Here is a 21,316-nt window from a genome sequence, read left to right as displayed (position 1 = left end):
TCATCAACAGTAATTGAACATTATCAGACGATATTATGGGGGATATTTTGAATTTGGTCGGCCATTTTGGCGTTATGGCGTCAACACAATACTTGATTAGCATCAATTTCATGTTGTAATTGTAATTTTGGATGTTTGTGTCACTTTATTCAAAATAATATTGAAAACTGCCTGAATTAGCAGTGTTTTACCATTTAAGCAATATAACGGCGGCCATTTTGAATTAATGACGTCGTCGAGCCTTTCCGCTGGCCCAAATTTTTGGAGCAATAGCTAATTTTGATGTACACATGTATGCGAACCTCTGTAGCAAAGTTGGCACTTTTGTCATCCGTGTAACGATATTTATGTTAAGCCACCTGACTATAATATCAGCTTCTGTCAAAAGTGACCCTCCCCCCAAGATAGGTTTATAAAAGTGACCCTCCCCCTTGAACTGTTTTCTAAAAAGTGACCCTCCCCCCAATTCTCCCGGCCCACCCCCCTGTAATTACTGAAGGCTCCCTAAATCAGTAAGTCAGAACGAGGTCCTATGTATATAAATTTTCCGCGGCGAGGATGTAAATTTCGACCCTTGTCTAGGCTCCAGAGTCTATGTATGTATGTATGTATGTATGTTTATGTATGTATGTATGTATGTATGTATGTATGTAATGTATGTATGTATGTATGTATGTATGTATGTATGTATGTATGTATGTATGTATGTATGTATGTATGTATGTATGTATGTATGTATGTATGTATGTATGTATCTATGTATCTATGTATCTATGTATGTATCTATCTATGTATGTATGTATCTATGTATGTATGTATGTATCTATGTATGTATGTATGTGTGGTGTATGTATGTGTGGTTGTGTGTGTTTATGCATGTCTGTGCGAAATTATGTGTGTACGTGTATACGTGTGATGTATATATGAACGTATGTATGTATTGTACATATCTTAATGAATACACTCTATTATTTTTGCTGTTCCTGCAGAAATCAGAAAGCTATCTTTAGATGTATAAGGAACCAGATGAGTTGTTTTTCCTAAGTTTGTGAATTATGATTCATGTATACTTGCCTGGACTTTTGCGTTTATACCGATGCGACTGGTGATGGTATCAGTGAAGCTGTCATGTAATGCCACTGAGAAGGAGCTTTGTGAATACCAGTAGGAATTGCCGCCTGTTTTTTCAGACAGCAATGCCAGTCCATCATCTGCTTCTTCGCTGAAAGCCAAGGTATCAACAATAACTTTTTTAGCGACGAGGTCGTCGACAACGTCATCTATATATGGTTCCAGCGTCTCTTTTCCACTTGTAACAAGAAGTAAGATGCCACCAGCAGCATTGTTCCCATCCTGTTCTAGTACCTTCCAAAACATGCAAACAACGATAATGTAAATGCTTGGTATACGTTCAGTATATTTACTTATATTTAGTAATACGTATATTGAATACAATACTAATTGCATACGTAGCGTATATCTTTGTATATGGAACATTCCAATACAATTATGTTGATATGCGTTGCGTATATCTTTGCAGACCAAGAGTATGCATAATGCAGATCTTTGCACACTAAGTGTACACTGTACTTTGCATTTTAGCTCACGTGTTCAAACGTGGGCTAATGTCATAGCGATGTCTGTCTGTCTGTCCGTGTGTGTGTGTGTGTGTGTGTGTGTGTGTGAGTGTGTCTGTGTGTCTGTGTGTCTCTGTGTCTGTCTGTTTACACGATAACTCAGTACGCCTGAACATATTCAAGTCAGATTTGGTACAGGGGTGTCATATGCTACTTGCAAGAACTGATTAGATTTTGGTTAGTGTGGCTTGCATATCAATGAAGTCATGCAATATCATTCAAGGTGACAGTAATGAGTGTAGACATATATCAATCAATGCTGCACAAAAATTTCATGAAACTATTTACGGATGACAATCTTAGAACATTATGTTGATACTGTGAGTGTCATGCAGATATCTGCTCATTTGCATATTTAATGAACTGTTGTTATTAGTGACATAACTCTGAAATTACTGCACTAACTTGATGATATGTTCAACAAATATTGATGTGATATATAAATATCTATTTATACTAGGAGGCATCGGTTAGTGTCACGTTAAGAAACAGCTCATTTGCATATTTTATGAATTTTTATAATTAGGTATATAACTCCGATATAACTGCACCAAATTTGATGAATTCTGCTGCAGATACTGATCTGACTGATATCTAACAGTGGTGTAAAGCAATTAGTAGTGTCGAGTTGATTAAGAGTTCATTTGCATATTGAATGAACTTTATAATTAGGTATATAACTCTGAAATTACGGCACCCAAGTTAGTGAAATCTGGTACAGATATTGATCTGATAAGTATCTAATTGTGATGACAAGCTTTCGACAGTGTCAATTTAACAAATAGCTCAATTTCATATTTTGTTAAGTTACGAAGTTGTGTGCATTTAACACTGAGGCGACGGGTTCCCACAAGGCCGATCTCACTTTTCCATGTTTGTCGGTCGGCAGCTGTCAGTTTGAGCAGTTATGGTCTGAACTACCCTGAGCTGACATGTGATCTTTACTGTGTTGATGTATTCGAGGTTCGTACAGCCTAGGGAGCCGTATGTAAATGTCGAATACTATTTGCATAATAAAAAATATTTTATTACGCATTTGAGAGATGACAGACCGGGGAAATCGACTGTTAGCTACTCAGATGCATTTTTCATCGCACACTGACTCGCTCTCTGCCAAAACAGGAACTGCTCTGGCTGAGACCTTGTCTAGCAATCTTCCGATGCAATCATCGATGCAATCAAACACAAACGTGTTAGACTCAATCATTCACTTTACACAACCATACACAAAAGCACATCGTACTCACTGATAGTTTGCGAGTGAATGGTTTTTTTTTTATTTCCATGTCAACTGTGTAATAAAGGGTTGTAAAACCGACAAATGTTCAGTCTATGCATAGTCAAGATATGCGGTCCTCTGCCAAAGACATTCACTCACTGTGCTCTCGCCAGCACGCTTGTCTGTACGTGGGTGACACAGTGGAAACTGGCAAGTGAGGCAACAGTTGATTGTCTCATGAACACGATTAAGACGAGTTCCATGGCCTACTATCCGTACTGCACGTCGACACATCACGCTACTACGTCTTCTGTCCGGATTGCGACCCATTCGATGACCAACTCTTTCCACATTGGTAGGAATGAGACGTGGTGCCTTCAGACTAGTTCCTCTTGGGGGACGTTGCCGAGATGAGAAATTAACGATCAGCTGTTTTGCTACTTGGGCGCGAAACATGAGCTGACGTCTGTATCTCGATCCACTTTGACCGTATCCATGAACTGATGCCATGTTGTGGAAAGCGTTCATGAGTGCCTTGTTCAGCTCGTGGTAAAACCACAGCTCTGTGCCACCGTGGCGATGATCGACCTGGCGTGTAGTAAGCCAGCTGTTGATCAGTCAAGTCAACACCTCTGAAGTACTGATTGTACATTACAGCAACGTTCGGGCATATTACTTCAATTCGTTCAAAAGCACCGGTTCTTTTATCTTTACATCAGCGCCTCACTTGTGCTCGATTCGGTCTTCATGCAGAGACTGCCATGCTCATAAATTTCACCATTTTTATGTCTTTCCAGGCACATACTGTCATTGCGCCGTCTTGAAATACCGAGAAACTACCACGTGACCATCCGGGGTGGCCATCGCTCTTCGTCATCAGCATCAGGCGGTACGACTTGTGGATCATAGTTTGCGGCATTTTTTATTTCATCGGGTTAACCTAAGGTGCAGGTTCCCGTGGCAGCAATATTATGCACGTAGAGATGGTCAAACAACGGGGCAGAAGTGTAATATGAGTCCATAATGACATGATGTCTTAACTCATAGTAAGGTCGAATCAGCCGGGAAACAACTTGCCCAGGTCTGATTCCCCTGAAAACTCGGGGATTGTCTGCAGCATCGCGATAAAGCGGGTGATAACAGTTATCAGCGACAGGTTGATGGACTTTGTCGTTGAAAACGTAACCCGTGGCGGACTCACTGAGAGTGTAAACTCTCATTCCATATTTGTGTGGTTTTGCTGGATTGTAGATGGGGATGACTCCTTCGTCGATCGCCAGCTCGCACATCGGGCTCCTGTACATTCTGCTGTTTGCATTCACTCGATCAATGACATTTCGTACTTTCAACATTCTATCCTGTTTCTCACTTATTTTTTGGGCTGTATACATGGCTGTGTTACGAGCACAGTACGGCTGTGTGCTGTAGTATGAATATCGCATCAGTAGCTTGAAGCGATCACAGGAAAAAGTTCTCTTGACGAAATTATGACCGAAGCAAACATGGTCCGACCAATACAGCTGGATTTCAGGCTGCCAGCAAATTCCGAATAGCACCATCACTCCAATGAATGCTCTCATTTCGACAACAGTCGTCGCTGTCCAGGCCGATCTTTGCCATTCACTCGCATTTGCCCTTCTCCTCTGTCTAGCGTAACGATTAGTGCATCGGGTAATGAATCTTATCAGATCCTCGTCGAATATTTGCAAAAACCATTCGACTCTGAGCATCGTCTGGCACGGGTTGATAAGCCCCGGCTCTAGACCAATGAACTCCGGTAAAAGATCAAAATTACCAGTTCGTAGGTCTGTGTATGGTCTGTTCATGGTACCACCGGCAATACTCGTTTCGTAGTATTCCTGTCTACGCTCTATTTCTTGTTGCATCGTGGTTTCTCACTGCCTGTAATATACAAGCGAGAGAAAGAGATGAGCTTTACGAACCAATGTTTGACGTCAGCGGCAACAGATGTGCCGTCTAAAATTTCTAATATTTGCGTACAGTGTAAACACTTTGAGGTCACACGAACGGATGCACGTTTCCCAGGTAGAGAAACAGTAAACACCGCCGATGACAAATAACATTCACTCGCACTTCATTTTTCATATGTATTTCATGATTCTATTCAGATAATAAATTCATGAAATGCATTTTTCTTTCATATGTAAATAACGAACACCCCAGGTTGCTACACATTGAGGCATTTTCTCACTTTGCCCAATATTTCATTGATCGTTCTCGAGAACAGATCGTCTGGTTATTGATAAAAAACAGATGTTCGCGCGAACCGACGGCTGAGCGAGGTCGTGCAAACCTTAGTAGAAAGGAAGCAGTCGCACAGTGTTAATTAAGTGTTCATTTGCATATTTGATGAAATTTCTAATTAGTGACATTACTCCAAAATTACAGCATTACATCGATGAAACTTGCTACAGATATTGATCTTATAAGTATTTAATTGTACTGAGAAGCTTGGGCGTGTCAAGTAAATAATTATCTCATTTACATATTAAATAAAGTTTTGTAATTAGTGATGTAATTCTGAGAGTACTGTGAGAAAATTGATTAAACCTGCTACATATAATGATATAAAATATATCTGTTTGTTCTCATTACACGCCTCACATGGTGTGGATGTATGAGTTTGGTTTATTGACAGGAATATTGAAAAAATTAATACTGTAACAATAAATCCTCGTCAGAGATAGTTATTCTGGCAGTACACCGTATACACGTCTAGTATTATCAGAAGTCTGTCTTCCACTCTGCGTCGTGTGCTCAATTGAACTGCTGTCAGAATATACAATGGCCTTATTTGTTTTTGTGTGTCGGTTAGTGATTATCCTGAGGTCTGCAAATGTTGCGTAACATCTCCTTGCACTTTAATATGAGACAGGTGAAAGGTATAATAGTTTTACACAACTTCATGTCATACATTATTACTTCATGCGTCTAGTAGTGCCTGATAAATGTCAATACATATCGAGTCATCAGCAGTCAATTTCAATGATTGATAACTAAGTTTGTAAATTGTCCAACTCAAAGTCATTCCTTCCATTCAGGGGTCAGATTAGTTGGTCAAGTTGTTTTGTTTCGTAAATGCTTAAAATTTTCTGGTCTGTTTACTGGATATCCAACATTCTGTGAAGCATACTTATACTAATGAACCTGTTGTTAACCACTTGAGCACATTATGTTCATATCTGGTACTAGTATACGTACATGCATTCTGAACTTATTTGACACATGTACAGAATCAGTATATGTAACTATATATTGTTGTATATCAAGCATTTTGCCCAGTGGGTATTGCTTCCTTTGAGCGAATATTAGAAAAAAATTGAATTGTATATCAACTTCTAGCACACGAGTGTAATCTAAGCTAATGAAGGAACTAATTATTTTTTTTATTTATTTTATTTATTTATTTATTTATTTATTTATTTATTTATTTATTTATTTTGTATTTATTTATTTACTTTTTTTGCAGTTGATACAATACCTAATATATTAATGAGATATACGTCTGCAGCAGATTTCATCAAATTTTGGGCAGTGATCTCGGAGTTACATTGCAAATTTTCGAGCTTATTCATTACGCAATGCGCTATTATTAACTTGACGCGACAATAAAGTATTGCCAGATTAATATATGTAGCACGTTTCACTGAAATAGTGCCATAATTTCAGAGTAATATCACCAATTACAAAGTTAATGGTATATTCAAATGAGCAGATGATTGACATGACACTCACATTATCATCATAATGTTAGAGATTGTCATAAATGAACAGTTTCATGAACTTTTCTTCAGTTTTTCTTGATTTTTGTCGACACTGTCATTACTAAATCCAGAGGAAACCATTATATCAAAGATTATGTTTCATAGCTTCACTAATACAAGCCACAATAACCGAAATCTAATCAGTTCTTGCCAATAGAATAGGGTACCTGTCTACCTCGGGGTAGTGTCATTTTCAAAAACATTGTGATCTTTTGTTTTACTTGATCGGTAGTTTATTTTACTCTGTGGTGGTCATAAGCCATTAATTCGGTAACGCAGAAATTTTCCGCATTCAGGGGATTAGCCTAAATATATGGTTTGTGCCGGCAAATCCCCTCACGACTTCAACAATGTAAAAGACACCAAAATCTAATAAGGTCTTGCCATTAGCATGTGTTACCTGTCTACCGTTCATGCGGCTTTGAGTTATCGTGTAAAGAGACACAAACACACACACATACTCACACACATAGCAAACACATACTCAAGGACAGACAGACGGGCAACGCTATGACATCAGCTCACATGTGAACACATGAGCTATTGACCTAAGTAGTTACATTAAGAGACTAGACACTACTTGTTTTAGTAATTCATTTAGTACTGTAGTACTTCAGTAGTATGCTAACGGAAGGTGTTCATTTCCAGCTCACGTTTTCACACACGTGAGCTTGGGTCGCAACGACGACTGTGAGCCTGAATGCGGCCCGATGTCTCAAAAGCGGCCGATCTGTTCGGAATTAAATCTGATACAAAGATTATGTTTGAGAAGTGCATGAACTTATTAGTTTTTTGTGAGTTTGGCTTGCACATTTTATGCTCATTTGCATAATTACTGGTTTAAGAGAAAATACATGCAATCTGAACGGCTGCAAAGACTTCAATGAGATTTGCTACAAACGTTGATCACTCAAGGATGTATCCGACATGAAAGACATAAAGTTGTGACATAAAGTAATTGCTTATTTGCATATATAATGAACTTTCCTTAATAAGAATTTATATATGAATCGAATTCATCAAAATTGACAAAGCTTTGTATGTTTGTTAAAGAAACTATGGCACAACATTATTGAAAGTCATTAAACATGTTTACTTCAATCAATTCTAATTTGCATATTTTATGAACTTTTCTAACTAGGGATTATATACATTTACTGACTTGGCGAAAGATAAAGAAACTTACTATATGACATTAAACTGGTCCAATAATCATTTCCATTCAAGGTAATATATTACCAGGTCCATGGGGCAATTGTGATTTACAAATTTAAGTAGGACCATCCTGAACCACTGATAGTTAGTGGTGGTACCAGGTGTCCGGAATGGGTAAGCGTACCCTGCTAGCATGCTACACCCGTCAGGATTGGTCCCAAAATTGTCTACATATTGTATTAAAAGATACAGGATATGAAATACTGTAATAAGTCAAAGCCGGGAATGCTGTCGTTAATCATTTGAGTGACCGAGGTGTCATATTTCGCAACAATGTCGTCATATCAACCGTAGAACGTTTAGAAAGTCCTAACGAGTCTTTTTTTGTGTATCCTTGTCTAAGTAATTTTGATGCCAATGAGCTGTGCCTCAGTTGAAAATCATTGTAAAAATCACAAGCCTTATAATACCTGAGAAGTTGAGACACGTACACACCATAAGCAGGTGCAGATGGAATATTACTTGACAAGGGGATAATTTATGATTTCAAAATCGAAATCATCCCTTGTAGTACCCACTTGTAGAAACAGATCAAGATATGAAGCAGAGTTCCTACCCTCTGTAGTTTCTTTGGTTTTCAACCCATCAGGAGAAATATGATGTAAGTAATTTGATAACTGGATTGTCTTGACTAATCAGATCATCGATATATCTGTGCGTGTTTTTAAAACGCCTTGCAATTTTTTAGACAATGCTTTGTAGAGAGATTGTAGGAACTCTGCTTCATATGAATACAGAAATAAGTCTGCAAGAAGGGGTGCACAACTTGTACACATTGGTATGCCGATAGATTGTTGAAATGTCATACCGCCAAACCTAACAAATATGTTGTCGATTAAGAAATTAAGCACTTTAATAATTTCTCCATCTGTGTATTTGTGCTGGGCATCCATGTTGTTACAGAAATAATCTGACCTTTGTTTAATGGTAATGTATTGGTACCTTCTACTACCATGTTTATGCAGGGAAGCTTGTTTAACAAGAGATGACAGCCTTGTTTTAAGTTTATCGTGGGGCATTGTGGTGTATAATGTGGAAAGTCAAATGTTCGGATTGATCTGAACTTGTTTTTCTTGACTTTCACATCAAGCAACAATTCCTTCGAATTTTTTAGTATCCACATTTGATTCAACCCACTTGTTTCATACACTTTGTCACAATATCGAAAAAGACCATTTTTGATGATTGTTGAAAATATAGTCATTAATTGTGACAGATGGTTGGCAGTGCAATTGCTTGATCCTGCAATAAAACGTTGTTTGTAAGGGTTCTTATGCAATTTAGGTATCCAATACAACATGGGCAGTTTTTTTTTTTGTCCTTCTTTATCAAAGGAATGCCAATTCATTGAACACAGATGAATGATTTGAAAAAATGTCTTCATCAGTGAGGGAGGAAAAAGTGTAGGTTGTGTTACTCTTATCTGAATGAAGGTTTAATTGATCTATTATACACTGGATATAATAATTCTTACAGACAAAGATAATGTTGTTTGAAGCTTTGTCTGCGGAACTACAACATATTCGTTGTGTTAAGCATCGAGGCATGCTTTGACCGATTGGTCATCCAATGCTGAGGAAGTATTTACATCTCTACTGTGAGAACGGAAATGTGAAATAAGTGATTTTAATTTATCTCTGACTTTCCTCAGCCGGTCAGAGAGGCATTCCACATCTACTTCCTCAACTGCAGCCCACTATCTTGCATAAATTTTCGGCGGCATCCATGATAATTCTGAAATTAAATTTCCAATTAATATTTTCTGGCTCTCGATGTTTTGGGCCATATTGAAAGAGTTGCCGAAGTTTACTGTTGGTAATGATGGTCAGGTCACCAGTTATTATGTGACCAAGTGGTTTATAGCAAAAGGGGGATGACAAGCAATTTCAAGTTTTGCTGTTGTTTAATGGAAAGTTGAATTTTTTCAAGACATTGTTATGGTTAAGAAGTTTCCTACCAATGTTTTTTGTGTACGAGTAGGAAACTGTAGGTGGTTCTTGAAATTTAAAATATGGAGGTATTTTATCCACAACTTTCTTATCATGCAAAATATTCCTGATGTTTGGTTGGTCAATCCCCTTGTTTGCAAATGGTACATGAAAAAATAAACGCTTGTCACTGTTCAAGAGGTCTGTCCTTACTGGCTTAAGCAGCCGGTAATTGCGGATATCGAGAATAATTTTGACTAAACGATAATCAGGGCTGTTTTGGTTGATATTCATCGTTTGAACTCTTGACATTTGCAATCTCAATTTCTGCAAGAAGCAAGCAAACAAAGTAGTTTTTATTTTGTGAACTCTTACTGCTGATTAAGAATAGACAATAGATCATTGAACTTGGGAGAACTGCTGGTATTACCATGTTTATGGCTACGTCATCTTCTAGTGTGAGAGTTAAATAAACCCATCACATTTAAACGACTCCCTCTAGGGCTGGATAAATTATCCACCCCTAGAATGTTATCGTTACATCCATAGGGCATAGCTGTACCAAGTCCAGTGATCCAATAGTGTTCACGTTGATTGCGGTAGCTCCTGCTTAGCTAAAAAACTATAAGAAGGATGATAGATTTTTTCCAATATTCTGACTTTCATGTTTAGTATGGAATGTCGAGGACCGTTAAAATGAGAGTATAGGCATGTCGGCAAGTTATTATGTATACCTGACCTATGGCCACACATTCTCTTAGATAGTTTTTCTCCAGTCTCTCCGACATATATCATCCATCACAAAGTACAGTCAATGCCATAAATGACATTGTTGCTTTGGCAAGAAAGGTCTTCAAAAGCCTTAGTGTGGTATGTCTTTTGTATAAGTTGCTCTGTATTATAGTGTCAGTTATTAAAATTGCACATGTTTTACAATTCCTTGTGTGACATGGCGACACAGAGCAATCACATTAAAAATTCCCTTTAAGGACACATTTAAATATAATCCGTGGGCACAGTCTGGCTGATGAACCATTCGCCCTCAATGGCCCATCAGGGGTAGTTTTGTCGATCCGGTCTGGACCCAAACCGGTATTTTAAATTACGAGTACTATTCACGTTGTTAATTATTGAATACCAGCCTGCAATGATACAACATAGTTCAAAGTTATTAAGCATTTTTTACTTCAGCTAATTCCTTATTTTTATATTTAATGACACTTTTCTAATTTGGTTTATATACCTGGATGAAGTCGATCAAGGTTGGCGAAACATGCTATGTACATTATAGATACTAGGAAAATCATGGCACATTTAGTATTTTTGCTTCAGGCAATTCCTTATTTGTAATCTACCTACAAAATTACAATATGTCTGATTGTATTACTCCATATTTTTTTCCAAACTCGGTGAGAGTCCACCCAAAATTTCATCAGCTCTATACAGGTGTATACTCATGTCTTGAAGCATCTATTATTACTTTTAGCACAGAAAGAGCGGTTGGTTGGAGTTACAAACTAACATAAATATCAGAATCAGGCAACATTGATACTTTTCTGGCTGACTGCATGCGGCCATATTGTCTACTTCCTCCGCATAGCATGTCGCAAGAAATGGCCGGATCATGACATAAAGTTTTTGGGTTTGGGTGCATTGGCTAAGGGTCGACCTAGGGAGTTCCCTCGGATATAAACATACAAATGTAAGTATCACGGATGTACCAGTAATCGTGAGCGAGATTTCGATTAGGCATTATGCATGATTCAAAACTGTAAGTGAAAAAGCCTCTACAAATTGTTGCCGGAAAAGGTTGGCATCGACATAAGTTTTCAGATCTATAAGTAGGCAACGGTACAAGTTTTTGCGTATTCGAAGCCATTTCAAAGAGGACTTCATCAGCAGTTTGATGATCCATAATCAAATGGGGATTAGCAAAATAATTCAAGATGATGCTGTAGCACAAAACTACCCTGGTAAGCAAATGCATCGGTGAAAAGGGGAACATCAAGGACGATTGAGAGAGATACTCTCCGTAACAAAACAGAGGTTTATAGTTTAAAATATTTATGATTTTTCTGTATCGCCGGAGAGTTTTGTAGTGATCATCTTTCTAACAAAAAATTACTTGTCATCCTTGTTATTCTGATGACATCGCATTTGTAATTAAACATTGATGAACTGAAATCAGAAAGTTTATTCTTGCTCGGTCATGTCTAACTTAATCGACACAACTAGCGTCCAAGCGTCACATGACAGGAAACGATCCATATGTTGAAATGCGTTATCTGGAACCAGGATACGGATGCCAAGAGGTCGGGGAAAAAATCGATAGAAGGACTGAAGCAGAACTTTCATTGGTCTAAGGAAAATTTCCGACATGACAAATATGTACAGTCTTTTCTTCCTTTTAGAAAAAAATTTAGGCACCTTAAATTCATTATCGAGCCTTTGTGTTGTAGGTTGAAGTTTTCTACGATACCCGTGACGGCAGTAAGTAGCATCGAAAAAATACTGAAATATTTCGCCACGTTAATAAACAAGTAGCAGCAAGTGAAGTTCGTTACCAGTGCAATAGTACAAGGGATTTTCAAAAAAAAATCTAACACTGTAAACGCATGAATTTCAATACTAAGCCCTTAATGAACCAACGTTTTATATGAGCACACTTCATGACGGTCGTACAACCACGCCATGTTCGATGGAAGTGAAAACGAGGCTCTCTTTTGCAAGGTTTCCAGGAATTTCTAAAGGTAGAGATCAGAGTGCATTATCGTAATTCCAATTCACCACGCAGTTGCACATAACATCATTGAGCTAAAGCTTGGAAATTTTCAGTGCAACAGTGAAAAAATGGAATCACAAACTCGATACGTGTGATCGAAAATTTTTAGCGTTTCTCTCCTCGGTCAGTCCATTCAGATTCTTAAAACCTCATGGCTGCTTTCTCTCGACTTTGATATAGAGTAGACATCAAATCAGGTCCAATAATCATTATCATTCAAGGTAACTATGAAATTTACCAGGTCCAAGGAACAATCGAAAATGACAAAGGCAATGGGGTCATCTTGAACCACGAAATAGTGGTGGTACCGGGTGTCCGGAATGAGTAAGCGTACCCTGCCAGCTAGCTGCATCCGTCAAGATTGACCCAAAACGACAAATCCATATTTGGTGAATTCACCAAAATTACTTTTGTACTTGTACGCGCCTTTTTAATCGTACATATTGTCTCTCCCGATCCCGATTCCTTTTATAATTTCTCCCCACGACCGGTCGCATGGTCGTGGCTGTAAAGTAACGCAGTTTTGCCGACATTTTTTTTCCAAGACCAGTTGTAAAGAAGTGACTTTCAGCTTGATGAATATTTTCCACGATTTTTTTCTCCGACACCGGTCGTGAAGTCGAGATTTTCAAGTTTTGACTTTTTTCAGTAATTTTTCTTCATGACCGGTCACCAGGTAATGGCTTTCAGCTTGTTCACTTTTTCTCCACTTTCTTTCCACAACTGGTCGCCTGGTAGTAACTATAATGTGTCGAATTTTCCCGACAGTTTTCTCCCAAACAGATCGTGAGATTGTGGCTTTCAGCTGTTCTCCTGTTTTTCTGTATTTTCTTTGGCACGACCGGTCGACAGGTCGTCATGGCTGTAAAGCGATGAAGTTTTCCTTACATTTTTTCCACGACAGGTCGTGAGGTAGAAGCTTTCAATTTTTTAAATTGTTCTTAACACGACCGGTCAACATCTCGTGGGTGTGAAGTGTTGTATTTTTCCCAATGACCGGTCTTAAGGTCGTGACTTTCACGTTGTGACTTTTTTGTATTTTCTGTCCGCGGTCAGCTGCCAGGAAGTGGCTGTAAAGTGTTTAATTTTCCCCGACTTTTTTCCCAACGACTGGTCGTGAGGCTGTTGCTTTCAGACTTTGACCTTTTTCAGTATTTTTTCCCCAAAGACTGCACTAAGTTGACAGTAGACAAACGGTGACTGAAATCATTCTTTGCGATCACTCTCTTCCTTCCTCCAAGGCGTTTCTAATTACCAGTAGCTCATGACCAGTTCAATGTGAGTTGTGAGTAAGGTAAATTTAGAGTATATTTTATGACTCAAGTTGAAAGGATAAATTAAGATGTCATTTCAATAGAGTCTCGAGAACATTACAATGTGTTTGAAGTTTACTTTAGTGCGCCGGAGAACATGAAAATGCATGTGCTTTTGTTTGTTAGATTAGGAATACTCCATGTAGAATTGAAACATGAGCCGTTTCCGGTTTTCCGCTTTGTCTCCCCTCGATCCTCCCCCATGGGGAACGATGCTTGGAATTGTCTCGTCATTCGTTCACCTCCTTTCTATATGTAATAAATTTGTAGTAACTGAAAAAACTAGCACTTTGGATTGGCATTTTTCGATAAACGTTCTTTGTTACAAAAAGATTGTCAATATTATAAACTGCTAAACAGTTGGAGCAATTTCGTCATCCAATTCTCTTTGGCTATTTAAAATTCAACATCTTTTGTTGGCAAGTTATAATAGCTAGCTTTCAATGATGATCGAAATGTTTCTACCGAAAATACACCAATTATGGTTAAGCAAGAGTTCGTTTTGTCACCATGCGATTCAAATATGCGTTCAGTTCCATGTAATGAAATAAACATGGCCTCCTGTCGCGCAGCTGCTTGTGCAGCTTCTTACGGTAACTGGTCGCGGCACGTTCTCTTGTTTTACTTCCAATTTTGTCGATATATCCGTGTATTCTTTGGAAACACCAGGTTCGAAATCTTTGAGTTAGGAATCGCAGAATTCTGGTTCAAAGTTATAAGGTTAAATGCCTGGTGTATCCATAGCGCAGCTGCTCAATACAAACGCATGGTAGATCAGACCCCCTAGCGATACCCCTAGCTTCCTCAACCAAACAAGAAAACTTTATGTCATCGAAGGTGAAACCTCTCTTAGGAGTTCAGATAGGTGGCGCTTCCATACCGTGAAAATGGCGTCATACACAGAAGTTTATAAAACATTAATTTTTAGGATATTAAACAGCACTTTCTCATCCTTTCAACAAAATGTTACAAAATTAGTCTTCTTCAACTTTCAAAGGCAGGTTGATATTTTGCTGGACTATTCCTTAAAAATTTCCTTGCATATTTAATCATCATTTGTAATTAGTACTTTGAGTCAAATTACTGTACCAGATCTGATTACACTTGCTACATATACACAGATGACAGTTATCTCGCCTATGCGAAGTATAATCAAGTGTCCTTTCAATGAATTACTAAACTACGGTGATTTTATCGAAAGTTGCTGAAGTTGTTTTCGCCTGATTTAATTGTACTAAATTCTTTCCTGATGAAAATCCGAATGACAGCAGATAATTCCATATTTGTATATAACATCGTCTTTGGAATACATTTGCAGTGAATATTATTCAAGATGCTGATCATAACACTTTCATAATTTCTGCGTCAGTGACGACGCAAAGAGGTGCATGAGGAGTTGAAGCCTTTACAATTGCATAGTGAGTCGAACACGGCAAATTGACTACCTATTATTCTGCAGGCATACCTCCTGCCTTTTGATTAATTTTAAAGAATCGAATGGAAGTTTTTTTTCAACTTATGAACTATAAAGGATCCGTGGTCACATTGAAATTTGCCGATAAATGTAAAAATCCTTAATATAAAAAGGAGTGATGAAATCAAAATTATAAATGTATTGACCACTATCAGCCATACAAAATATGGAAAGGGAGACAGGGATACAGCTTGTCTATGTCGTCTTCGTCTCTATTGGCACTCAAAGTTAAACTTCTGTAGTGCGAGGTGGTCACTCCTGTTTGTTTCCGATTGGTCAACGGTTTGGCAAATTAGAATTTAACAAGTGCACATTGAATAAATGTGCAAAGACATCTTAGAACGGAACAAAAAAAAACTCCAACAAACTCGACATTGCTATCAATATGCCGCTACAGCGCAATCAAATATGTCTTCTTCGATCTTATATCCAAGTATTATGGCAATATTGTTGATTGTATTCGTGCTAATCAATCTCCCAGTGTATTCTGAAGAACGGGAAGTGTATCATCTAGCACAGTTCTTTGATGACCAAGTTTCCATCCAGATCTGGTTACGCCTGTTGTACGACATCCTGCGTCCACCTTTACAGCGACCACCAACTATATACAACCTACTCTTTATAATGATGAAGGTATTCGTTGAGGTAATGCCATTGATGATTGGACATCATTGCAAAGACGTCCTTGCCATTTCTTTATGTTAACTGGAGAAACCATTCAAATAATGGAAGCAATCATATATAACCTGGAGCCCAATCCACGCTTGTGCCTTGGATTCGAGAAATTGTTTTCTTCTTACTTTTATATGGTTACGTCATGACTGTTCAGAGGGAAATACGTCATCTTCTTTCCTTAATTTGGCATTATTTTCGACGGAGCGTCCGCCGGTCATCGTTAGAACGCTTTCGACAATTACGAGAACACTGGGAACATTTTCCCAATGCCATCAGCACAATCGATGGTACTCTACATGAAATATATTGACCTGAAGTTGAAGAACAGCATGAATTTAATAGCGGATACGTTCGTGATCATGCAATGAGCACCCAAGTTATTGTGGACAATCAATGTAACATTATTTTTATTCAGTCAGGATTTCTTGGACATGCCAATGACGCAGTTTGATGCAGTACAGATTGTTACCATCAATAGGGTTCGCAGGTCAATTGCAGATTCTACAAGATGCATATTTTTTGGCTGACAAAGGATACCCAAACATGTATCCTCTGTTAACGACATTTCCTACTCGTGAGTTACGTGGTCCGTATCGTCAAGAGAAGATTGTATTTAAGTGGGAGTTTAATCTTGCAAGAGTTTATACCTATTATAGTTGAAGTATGCACATTCCTAGCAAAACGACATATCAGATTGTATTGTGTCTTGAATTGACTTCTAAACAACATATATAAGCGAAGATCTTTGAAATAAATCATAACATATTTTCCCTGTATTTTGTACTATTGGAGTAGGCAACTGCACTGCCATTGTGTGTGTGTGTATGTGCGTGTGTGTGCGCACACACAGGAATTGATATTATAGAGGTCACGCGGTTATACGAATTTATCTTTTTGGTTATGTTTACTATGCTTTTGGTAGAGGAGCAGCGGTACCCACAGAGACAAACAAAGACGGGGGTTGATTATATGACCATTTAGCAATCGTAAAGAGGTGCTATTTGACCTAAGAGTGTCATGGCGATACGCTATGTTTATATCCATCATAATTGGCGGCTTCACAAAGGTTACTGTCAGTCATTGTTCGAAAGTGAAGAATGAAACACCTGGAGTCTGGGACTGCTTTGCTAAGCCCGCAGATACATTTGTACATTACAGTGATGAGCACATGGCAGAACGAGACAAGTAGCGCTCGAACATGAGGCAGGGACAAGAACATAAGGCAGCCAATGAATGAACAGGATTCGGAACAGTAAGTGTTAATGAGACTTGAGAACATATAGGCAGCCAATGAATGAACACAGACGGGGCATAGGGACATAAGACCTACCAAAAACGTGAGCGACGCTGACGTTTAGGACACAAATTTGTGTCCTAAATGCTATACGTCTACTGGGACATTAACAATACATCTGTCGTCATAGAAACATCATCTCGTTCTTCGACATTCATCTTTTTCCGTCCTTTTCGGTCCCCCGAAAATTCGACTCCCTATAATTGAGTTCTACCAACAGGACAACAACCTTGCTTACATGCAAGAGCCCTCTGTTGTAGTACAACAAAAAATAACTCTTGTAACATCAAAATAATAAGAAAGTATGTCTTTTGTCGAGTTTTAGTCAGTCTATAGCGTCGGTCATGTAAAGTTGATGGTAATTACAATCAAAGTAATCATCGGGTAATCACTGCCTCAAAACGCACTTCGAACTAAAAGGTGGTAACCATGACACTTTTCAACCAACAGAAATAAATCACAAGGTGAGACTTATCACCTATACGTTGGTAATTGATGTACCTACAAACATGTTAATTGCAGTCGGTGGAGTCCAGACTATAACATGGCCTCAAACTTATTGAAAGAATGGAGAACAATGGTGAGTATCTACTATTTAAGGCCAACACATTGCCAGAGCACATCCGCTGTCTCATGTCAGATTTTCGACAATTTAACAGGAAACGAAAATAAACAGGGACACCTACCGACACATCATTCGAGCGAGCCACAATCATTATTAGACTGAAAGCAGATTAACACCAAGCAATATCAACAGTTACTTCACAAGAAAGCTTGGCGCAATTCACAGTCTATCTGTCTATGAGTATATGCGTGTAGAACTATAACTACTACACCCAGAGTCTAATAGCTTAAAGAAAAACAAAAAACAAATTGTCTATAAAAGTGGTATACATTACCACATCATTGGTTAAACCAGTGACAACTCAATTACAAAAGTATCAAATGTTAATGCAACCCAAAGTACACCTTAACCTACACCATTACTCTTCCAGGATCTGTCTGTTTTGATTGTGAGGTGCACCTGTTTACAGTGCATTTCTAATCATACCAGTAAATTCATAGTACTGACGAATTTTCCCCTCCCTCCTAGGGTAACGATTAGTGTTAATAAGGGTTAAGTATTCGCAAACTGATCATTCAAATCATCAGATCTCTCAACAATTGAACTACCCTTCTTACTGTTTCCGTCAGTGACTTCTAACTCTGAAGCCAGTGGATAACCGACTCCAGAGAAGGCATAAGGGGAACAATTGACCTCAGGGTTTGAATTTGTGAGAAAACTGACCGTTTTGAACGGTGCTGATATCACTGTCTATTTCCACAGTACTTTCAACTGGAGACTCAATGGCATCATGTCGGCCATCCTTGGGCTCCATAACAGCACTTTCACCTTTCTTACCAATTTGTTGTCTTGATCAAGAGGTAACAACTTCACCTTTTCCAAAGCAGAGTGCAACAGTTTCCCAGTATACCTCTTCCACTGTTCGTAATGAACCACCATAGGCATAGAAGGGGAGTTTCCTGGATCCTGTTCACAACATCAGAAATTCTGCTCACAACTAGGTGTGGAACCCCAAACATCATTTGCAATTTAGGGGCATATCCTTTTACGCTGCCACTCATCCCTAAGCCATACAAAGTCACCTAGTTTTGAAACTTTTCTTAGCAACAATAAAAAATAACTCAACTTCTGTTGCCTTTCCGTGGCATTGAGCCGTTCATGTGCATGCTTGTGTGTCTCTTGTAATCTGTCTCATAAGCTGATAACAAAATCTGTGAAAACACCATCCATAACATCGGGCACTTCAGCTGTCCTCTTTGTTTCCGGGGGGAGTAAATCTCCATCATAAGCATCAGCATATTTGGCGTCTCCCCTGTAGGTGGATGAGGAGTACGTCGGTAGGCTGCAGTAGCAAGACCCAAATTTTCATCTTAATCAGATTGACCCGCAACCAAGGAATGATTAAAACGTTCAATCTGTCCGTCACTCTACAGGTGACGAGGAGTGGTGTAAGTGTTATGTCTTCCTAACAAAACACGCACCTTTTAAAACACGTTCGACAAGACATTCCGTCCCAAATCACTGTGACACTCTAAGGGTGAACCAAAACGGCTGATGAGATTATCCACCAAAACCTTGGCGACGGTGGAGGCCTCTTCATTAGGGACCACATAATCCTCTATCCTTTTGGTGAAATAATCTCCTACCAGTACAATCTTACAATTTCCACTCTTGGATTCGGGAATGGTCCCACTATACCCACTGCTATACGCTCCATACGAGCCTCTACAGAATAGATCTGCGATGGTGCATGTTTACTGACCATAAAAGGTTTATTACGAGCACACATATAACACTATCTTATATAAGCACGCACATCAACACTCTCTGTAGCTAGAACTTTCAACCTAACATTTAGATACATAGACGATGTTATTTCGATGAATAACTCTGAATTCAGTGACTATCTCGCTATGATTTATCCTCTTGAATTTGAGATTAAAGAAACTACAGAAACGGCCTTTTCTGCTTCATATCTGGACATTTTACTTGAATTTGACTCTAATGGTCGCCTTTTTATAAGGCTATATGACAAGAGAGTTGATTTCAAACTTTAGTATAATCAATATTCCACACTTCATTAGTAACACTCTACTCTCACCAGCTTACGGGTATACGTTTCCCAGCTTATTTGATATGCAAGAGCATGCAGTTCATATGCTGATTTTGTAGAGAGACATGGCCATCTCTTTTACAAACTGTTAAATCAAGGTTACAGCAGAGCAAGACTTGTCTCTATATTCGAATGCTTTTTGGCAGGTATTGCAAGCTGGTAGATAAATACAATATCTCTCTTTGACAAATGATCGTTGATGGCATCTGTGACATGGGGCCTTAGTTAGTGACCAATACCTATCTGACTTATACATTGATATATGGCATATGCCACATGTGGGGCAGGATGCGCTTACTATTTTCGAAAGACCTGACATCACTTCTCTGTCTTTTGGCCAGAGGTCCATATATGTTTGTTTCATGAATTTGACTGTGTTTGTGTACCGTCTATTTACTGTCTGTTTTGTGTTTTGTGCCTATGTTTACAACTATTGTCTTACGAATTCTGACCTAGTGTTATTGGATTATGGATTGGTATGATTGCGATTATTTTACACGACCAGGTCGATGCTTCTGCTGGTGGACATCTTGTCCCCAAGGGCATCATCCACCTGGTACTTGTACATGATAACGAATGACTGAATATAAGAGATATATTTATACCGGCTGGGACGTCGCCCAGGTTAACAAGATCCCGACCAGTTACACGGGACACAGTAGCTCAAAAACCATGTGTCCCTAGGATTATCCTTCGGGATGTTACTAAGACCTCATACGTGCAATCAGAGGGCAATTTTTATCACAGAAATAAAGAAATCTACCAGACAATTAAACCATGTAATTGCTACTGACTGACTGTTTAAATTCATCTGCAGCTTGTCATTATACAGGTTCCATTACAAAGTGTGGTATTAAAAACTGCAAAACTTGCAGTATGCTCATCACTACAGAACAGTTCAGTGGTAGTTTGACAGGGAAGACCTATTCTACAAAATGTCTGGAACCTCTGAATTGTACTACCAAAAAACGTATTTTATGGAATTGAGTGTTCTTTGTGTGGGCTCATTATGTTGGTGAAACAGGAAACAGCTTACGATCTATAATAAACAGACATCGCAGTGGATCGTATCGATCTTTGGACGTGCAACGTTATAAGCAATTTAACCAAGACGATCACTCCACTTTGTCTATGCCTCTCCGTATCCTTGAAAAAATATACCATCCAACCAACAGCCCCACACTTAGTTCACCATTACGTAGGCAGAGAGAATACCACTGGATTAGACAGTTAGGTACCGCAATACTTTATGGTTGTAATGACAACATCAAAGATATAGGCAATCTCTCAAGTGCCGGTTGTTCAGAAGTGAATGT

At 38.6% G+C, this 21,316-nt stretch overlaps 1 long non-coding RNA gene across 1 annotated transcript in view; it reads right to left on the bottom strand.

The window, feature by feature from the left end:
- Positions 1–1,080: 1,080 nt before the first annotated feature.
- The window catches only part of LOC139128814 (uncharacterized), a 34,344-nt gene continuing 14,108 nt past the window's right edge, over positions 1,081–21,316 (bottom strand). The window contains exon 3 of the long non-coding RNA XR_011551419.1: positions 1,081–1,365. This is a non-coding gene — a long non-coding RNA (uncharacterized lncRNA). The remainder of the gene's footprint in view (positions 1,366–21,316) is intronic.

Source organism: Ptychodera flava, unplaced genomic scaffold (assembly GCF_041260155.1).
Source record: "Ptychodera flava strain L36383 unplaced genomic scaffold, AS_Pfla_20210202 Scaffold_71__1_contigs__length_606264_pilon, whole genome shotgun sequence".
Lineage (NCBI taxonomy): Eukaryota > Metazoa > Hemichordata > Enteropneusta > Ptychoderidae > Ptychodera > Ptychodera flava.
The sequence above is the reverse complement of the archived record's forward strand: the minus strand, read 5'-3'. Positions and strand labels throughout refer to the sequence as shown.